Source organism: Echeneis naucrates, chromosome 2 (assembly GCF_900963305.1).
Source record: "Echeneis naucrates chromosome 2, fEcheNa1.1, whole genome shotgun sequence".
NCBI classification, from domain to species: Eukaryota; Metazoa; Chordata; class Actinopteri; order Carangiformes; family Echeneidae; genus Echeneis; species Echeneis naucrates.
This window is the reverse complement of record NC_042512.1, coordinates 6133834-6141671: the sequence shown is the minus strand read 5'-3', so window position 1 is coordinate 6141671 and position 7838 is coordinate 6133834. Positions and strand designations below refer to the sequence as shown.

General features: G+C 39.1%; 1 protein-coding gene, 1 long non-coding RNA gene and 2 other non-coding genes across 4 annotated transcripts in view; 3 read left to right on the top strand and 1 right to left on the bottom strand.

Moving 5' to 3' along the window:
• The window catches only part of LOC115051719 (NACHT, LRR and PYD domains-containing protein 3-like), a 318526-nt gene that overhangs the window by 306217 nt on the left and 4471 nt on the right, over positions 1 to 7838 (top strand). The gene's annotated exons all lie outside the window — the stretch shown is intronic.
• trnac-gca (transfer RNA cysteine (anticodon GCA)) lies at positions 298 to 369 on the top strand. The gene has a single exon. It is a non-coding gene; the product is annotated as a tRNA-Cys (tRNA).
• Positions 1661 to 1851, bottom strand: LOC115058497 (U2 spliceosomal RNA). Its single transcript, XR_003842096.1, has one exon. It is a non-coding gene; the product is annotated as a U2 spliceosomal RNA (small nuclear RNA).
• LOC115051736 (uncharacterized) lies at positions 5945 to 6698 on the top strand. The gene is made up of 3 exons (XR_003841318.1): positions 5945 to 6082; positions 6357 to 6524; positions 6647 to 6698. It is a non-coding gene; the product is annotated as an uncharacterized LOC115051736 (long non-coding RNA).

The window sequence follows — 7838 nt, the reverse complement described above, 5'->3', positions numbered from 1 at the left end:
GCTAGAGTTATCCTAAATATCTGCCTTTAAGGCAGATATTTTCTCATGACCTCCACAATAGAGTGCACTCTGTTAATGAAGCTCCAAAGACAAACGTAGCGTGTCACTTCCTTGAAGGTTTGAATGATGTGTGAGTCTGAAGAGCTGCTGTCTTTGATCCATGTAACAGTGTATCTTTCATCCAAAGTCACAACTTTGAGAAGTTAGACAATGTGAGACATGTGGCATTATTGCAGTGAAACGGGTGTAGTTCAGTCAGACCTGCTGATCTGCAGTGATGGGCTGTGTGTGTTTATGGGGGGTGTAGCTCAGTGGTAGAGCATTTGACTGCAGATCAAGAGGTCCCCAGTTCAAGTCTGGGTGCCCCCTGCCACCACCATGAAACTACACATTTTCATACGCAAGCACAAAGAAAAAGAAAAATCTTCAAAAGAAAAGAAAAATCTTGCCTTTGTCTTTTTCTGTTTGAGCCCCAACAGTGCTCATTAGTTTAATATATAGAAAACGTAAAGTTGGATTTGATTCCATAACAGCAGGACAAAGTGTGTCATTAATCTTCAGGATTCTACAGACTGAGTTCATGTTCTGATGGATTTATTTTACAGCTGTAGTAACAATAAATCTCCAGCAGGTGGAAGTATTGCTGCTCAGATGTCATGTACACTGTGGGACACACAATACTCACAGAGGACTTTATTGTGCTGCAGTGAGATGTATAAAAAGCTCCAGTTCTACAGTCAGAAGATGTCCAGTCTGAAGGTGGATGAGTTCTGACTGCAGAAGAAAGTTTCAGAGCGTCTTCCAATGGCTGATTATTGATCTGTGATCAGGTTATCAATCAAATATGCTGCTTTCTGGGTCTTAACATTAATAATAAGAACAAGTGTTTACAAAAAATGCAGTTGAGGTTGATGGTAAAGTGGTTTGTTTTAATGTAGGACTCTGCGTCTACCTGAACCTGTTTGACTGCAGATGTGCATTTTCATTTGGACCCCAGGAAGAGTAGCTGCTGCCTCATTTGTGAAACATTCATTCATACGCGAGGACATCACGAATATTGTTGGAATAGAAAATCTTATTTTTTCTGTGTGTGCTCCTGAGAAAGAGGCTCAAATCCAAACCCAGGAGACAGAGGTTGAGTGAGTCAGTGAGGAATAAGCTGCTCGTTCTCCTTCAACAGTTTGATCTGAGGAAAAGTCACTTCCTCTTTTCAGGAATCAACTTCTACCATCTGTCCACTAGATGGAGATAACTGAGCATCAACTGAGAACTGAGTTCTTCATCATCTGGAAACAGACAGCATTGTTTTCTTCAGCTGGAGCTCTTTGTTCAAATCTACATTGAGATTCAGAGCCAAATGTTTTTCCTTTCCTGGATTTACTTCATCATTTCAGTCACTCTGTGAATTCAGCTGACAAAATACAACCAACATTTCAACGATGACGTGTTGAAACAAAACTTTATTGATTCAGTCTGGTCAGCAGAATATAACCTGATGAAATCAGCAGCATTAAACTGATGTTTCTACATGAATGCATCACTGATTCTAAAACCATAAACTGAACATGAACACTCTGTACACTCAGCGTTACACACATGAAGACAACATCATGTGTTTAAGGTGATGTTGAGCTGAACAGGACTTGTATTGAACACACAGAGGGAGTGCACCGTTCCTGGAGATACTGCAATACCAGGTCGATGCGTGGAGTGGACGGAGCAAGCCCCTATTCCATCTCCCTGTTCCAAAAATCTATTTAATATATGGTCCCCGGGTAGGGGACGTATCAGATATTAAACTGATAAGAACAGATACTACACTTGATCTTAGCCAAAAGGCCGAGAAGCGATACCGCTCAGCTGTCGGAGGTAACGGAGTGTTTCTCCGCACCGACCCGCTCAGTGAGGGGTCAGAGTCGGCTTCAGTAACAACATCACTCCGAGAGAGAGACACAAACAGAAGACATGAAGAAACGAAGGAGGGATCAGAAAACAACCACAGACATGTTATTTTCACAAAGTTACGTTGTAGAGCAAAGAAAACGTCTCTTCTTGGTCACCTGTAAAACTTCATATCTATGTCAGTTTACCAGCTGAATATTATTGTGAAAACATCAGTTTGTCCTCTCATGTGATTGGCCTCATGGTGTGTCCATCAAAATAACCCCCCTGTCTGCACGGATTCTCTGAAGATTCGGCTCTCCTCGACTGGACTCGGCTTTTTTCGACCGAAAGGGAGAATAATAAAATGAAAGAGTAACTTTGTCATCCACAGAATAAAACCACAAATCACTGAACACTCATATATTTAAAATAGCATTAAAAGTACTTTAACCCAATATTAGCTTAATGCTAACATACAATGGAAAACGTCATAGACCGGCTAACGGGATTATCATCAGTACCGCGATGATTTTAAAGCGTCAATTAATTTATTTCAGATCTAACATGGCAGTAACACGTTGGGGAGAGCCGGTACAAAGTAACAAAGTAACAAATCATTGCAAAATTCTAATCATATAAAAGCAAGATGATTCACATTGAAGCTTATACTTTTGACATTTTTGAAGCAAATAAAATAATTAAAGTGCATTTTATATTTGTATTTGTGAATTAGCGAGGAAATTGTCCAATTAAAAAAAAAAAAAAAAAAAAAAAAAAAGTAACCAATTCCAGTTCACAATTTGATTGTGTTACTATCATCCGGGCGGGACTACACACATTCAACAGCATCACTGATTCAGGAGCAGCACAGTGAAAACTGTACACATTACTGGAGAAAGTGATAAATGACATTCTCCGTGTTTTCCTGTAAATCAGTGCTGCTGAAAAACTCCTGACATTTTCCAGCCAAAGTCAAATCTCATGATGGGACAGTGAAGGAATATCCAGTGTGTAAGAACAGTGCGGCACCCTGGACGTTTTATTCGTTCAGATTATGTCCAGAATTATTTCTAATTAGTTCTTCCAATTAATTTGCCCCCCCCCCAGCATTATTTTTTCCCATTAATATAGTTTAAAACGCTCTGTGTCCCTGATAAAACACTCACCTTCACCTGAGGTAACTGTAGATCAGCACCCATTTGCGTCAGAAGGTGTCAGTCTCGGCTTTGTAATGAGGCGGACGGCCGCTGGAGTCCTGTTGTAGCAGGAAGCAGCACAGAAGGCCGAAACTCACCCAAGACCGTCTCTGTTTCTGTTCTACAGGTGAGCAAAGTGCAAAAGCGCCTCATACAGTTATATTAAGTTTATGTCTTAAGTTGTGGTGTGTGTTTACAATGTAGTTAACGTCCGTAAATAAGGCAGCTAACTACTGCTAGCCTCAGCTGCTAATACAGCATGTCGTGCCCGCTGTAGCGGGTAATGCTAGTTCCCTTACTTTGTACTTTTATCGTTATCATGTGAATAAATAATAAGTTCAGAGTTCTGTAAACAGGAAGCAGCCACTATAAACAGTTAAATACACGTTGCAGCTAAATACTATGTTCAGTAGCTGATATGTTAAACCAGTGGTTCTCAACCTTTCTGGGGTCCTGGACCCCCTGCATGTTTTAGATCGACCCTGAGGACCCAATTTGATAGAAACAGAGAGAAACTGCATTTTAAATAGCATTTTGGCATTTATTCACTCTTTGAGGCAAATATGAGCTTTCTATAGCAACTTCCAGAACAACAACAAAAAAAAAAAAATCATACTTATGCAGCTTCTAGGCATAAGGTAACAAATTATGCCATTTCCAGAAATATGTAAGAAAACATTTATGCAGCATCTCCTGAACTTGAGCTTCCAGATATTGTAATAAGTAGCTTTCATAAATATGAATGTCATAAAACAGATTTTTTATGCACTCTTCAAGAACAAAAACATAAAGTATGTAACCTCAATGAATATCATATAATTATCATATATCATTAAATCTATAATTAAGTCTCATGCCCTCATAACTTGAAAGGGATGCAGATACTGTTAACTTTGTATCAACAGCCTCATGGATTAACTTTAACATAAATGTCATAGGATCTTTTTTAAGAGATGTTTTATTTTCACGGACCCCTTGCAATCACACCACAGACCACTTGGGGTCCGCGGACCCCCGGTTGAGAATCACTGTGTTAAACAACGAATAGGAGGAGTTTATCAGGTACACAAATGCTGTGTAAACTGCTTAATGCAACAAATGGTTAGTATCCCTAGTTTAAACGAGTCATACAAATAAATACAGTGCTCAGTTGCAGACATAAGAGTGAACAAATTATAGAAGCAGCAGAAAACATGGAATTAGTTATTGTGGTAGACTGCACATGTTCGGTTGTGTGTTATGTATTTGTTTAACTGTAGAACAGTAATCAGTACATTATTTGTTTAACTGCAGAACTGTAATAGTTGCATTATTTGTAAACTGAAGGACAGTAATTATTTTATTAGTGGTTATTGAATTATTCGGCGCTGTAGTCTTGTTGTAGCAGGAAGAAAGCTCAGTCGTAAAGCCCAAGACGGTCAGCATAGCAGCACAGAAAGATGATACTCATCCAAGACTGTCTCTATCTTCTGTTTTTACAGTGGTTATTGCACAATATAATCACTGGTACCTGGGTGAAAAGTTGTCATCATTGTACAAGTGTTACAACTAAACACTCGATCATGTCCATAGAGTGTCTGTGTCCCTTTTCCCTTTTCAAATGCTGTCCAGTATATGTGAGTCAGATTCTGAGAGATAAAGATAAACAGACAGCATCCAGTGAGACAACAGAAGCCCAGCAGAGGACAGAGACAGAAACACAGGTACTAACAACAACAACAAATGTCTGGAGTGTAGCTGACAGGCCTCACATGGTCCATATGGACACCTGGACTTGTTATTCTGCTTCCTCCTCAGTCTGTATTATAGCAAAGAAAAGGTATTTGCCTATTTATCTTGATGCAGATTTTAACAAATGGTTAAATGTGAATCTGAGCTCCATCAGATTTTCAGTGTGATTCTCTAGAAAGGAAGAAAACAATGATCTCTGATTCAAACTCCCTGTTTACAGATGATGAAGAACTCAGTTCTCATTTGATGGCCAGTTCTCTCTATCTATTGGACAGAGTGTAGAAGTTCATCACATGACTGATTCCTATTATGAGGAAGAAAACTGGTTCAGTGTTGAGGAAGTGACTTTTCCTCACATCAAACACGGGACAAGACTGATGAGAAAGAACAAGCAGCGACACGTTTCCTGATTACACAAATCTGTGTGTGTAAATGGACCTGAAGGGAGTTCAACAGGTGAGAATCTATAAATGTTTTGAACAAGATCACTTTTATCTTTGATTTTCATGTTACTTTTTGCAGCAGATTGGTTGTAACCAAGTTTATTGTTGGAAGTTTCCTCAGACCTGGTCGACTAGCTGAGAAGACCCTGAGCTTTGGTTGACTTAGTTTCCTGGTTCATTTTTCCTCCAATACAAACAGAAAGAATGAGAAATAAAGGCAGCACTTTAATTTGACCAGTTTTGTTCAGCAAAAGCAGTTTGATGGTATTTATCCACACTGTGATTGATTTAATGTGAAATGTTCACACATGGTTTCAGATCATTTTTCAGGGAAATAATTTTTATTGTTTATCACCTTCATCCATGAAGACACCGATTTTATACATTTAATAATCAAGTCTGTGTCTCCTGAAAACATTGTCTCAGTCCTGCAGATTTTTTTTAACAGTAAAACCACAAAAACAGGGAAGTGCAGTTTTCTGAACTGAAGACAGTAAAGAGGGAAGTGATGTCAGTTTAATGTTGATGTAGCAAGAACAAATAGTTAAGTGACCGGAGCCCCTGGACATTTATTTGTGGTATTCATTTCCTCATTTTGTTCTTTATCACATGATATTGTCCTCAGACTCATGATACTAAACCGATGTACATAAATGGTTGCTCCATCTGTCAGTTGAGCTCAGAGTGACATTGTTTTGTTGGTGATTGTGTAACTTTTCCAGCAGGTAGAGGCTCAGCTATGAATCAGTGTGAGGACAGAGAGGAGGGAGCCCCTCCCTCTAAAACCACTCTGTGTGGGGAACATGAGAGTCAGACCAAAGCGCAGAGGTGAGATGAGGAGATGTGGAGTTATTATTATTATTATTATTATTATTGCACTTTTCAGTTAAATTAACAAAATTGTTCATGGTAGTCAAAAGACATTCAAACTGTCAAAGTGATATGTAAATTTAATTAAACTGAAAAAGAAATCACACAACACATTATTCTGGATCATTTGTGGCTATACAAATGAAAATTTTAGTATTTTAATTTAATCTAATCAGTTTCTGCTTAGTTTCTTGGTTGTTGATTATTTTACTGTCAGCTCTGTTTCTGCTAGCCACCAGAAGTCAAGGCCAGATTCTCCTGAACTGAGCTGTGTGTCCATGAAGAGTGATCGGTCTATGCAACGACCTATTATGTTTAAGGATGGACAACAGTCTGCTGTATCCAGCTGTGTGTCCATGAAGAGTGATCAGTCTATGGATGACTTTATCAAAGAAAAAAGGTAAAAGCTGATCATTTGTTGTTGTTGGACTCATTAAAGGTATCAAAGCTTCTCTATCAGTTTCTCTGGTGTTCATAGAAAACTCCTGGAACAAACTGTGTGTTTGTGTCTTTTCTCCTCAGAGTTCAGTCTGACAAACATCATCACACAGACCTGGACTCCATATTTATGGTGTGTAAATGTTCATCCAGTGACTACAACAGACACCAACAAAGACTTGAGTTTGAAGCTGCACTCTTTAGACCAGTAGAGCTTTACTCTGTGACAGACAGGAGTTGAATTGGGATTGAACAGGTTTGGGGTGGGAGAGAGTGGGAGAGGACTGGGAGTTGTAGTTCACCACAGAGCAATAATCCATCAGCCTCAACAGATATGTTCTGTATGAATATGGTCTGTTGGAGACTTTTACAAAACATTTCTGCTCCTTCTTCTTCATCTACAGTGAATCTTAAAGAAAAGTTTATTTAGTTGTTTTCCAGATCATTTCAGCTGTGACTTAATAACAAAGACCAAAGTTAATCAGATTCAGTCCTGGACCTCCATGGACTCTGTCTCTACAGGGTTTAAAGATGGAATAATTCATCAGTGAACTAGTTCAGGTGGTCTGATCCATCTTCAGCCACAGTCACAGTTAATACCCTGAATTTTCACTTCCTAAGTTGATGTGTTGAAGGGCTGTATCAGTTTGGTCTTCATGTGATGATCAGGATCTCTGTGTTGTCAGAATCTAAAGTCAAACTTAGTAAGTTACACCAGTGAAGTTAGTTTAGTGAAGTCAGCAGGTCTGAATCTTTCTGTGTAGCTCTGGAAAGAGACGTGGCAGCAGATGATACAGCAGCAGCTAAAGTTGAACTCTGCTGACTGATGATCTGATGCTTTGATCCATCAGTTTATACTGAGAGTGAACTTTACACAGGATGTTATTGTGTTCCAGCTGCTGGAGGAGAACATCGTCTGTTTTGTGAAGAACGAGCTGAAGAAAATCAAAAGGAGTCTGAGTCCAGATTATCCACAATTCATGAAGAATGAGGATGATGAGGTGGATGAAGAGCAGAGGAGGAGCAGAGAGGCATTTCTGAAGATCACAGTGAACTTCCTGAGGAGGATGAAGCAGGAGGAGCTGGCTGACTGTCTGCAGAGCAGTAAGAGGCTTTAACATGATGGATCAATTAGACATTAACTAAAGTCTGAGGAGACGGAGAGAAATAATCATATTCTTACTCCTGAAGAAAAGTAAACATCAACCTTGTAATTTACTCTTTAATGTTATTTTCATTTTGCCCATTCAGAATTTAATGCGCCATTTTGTCGACA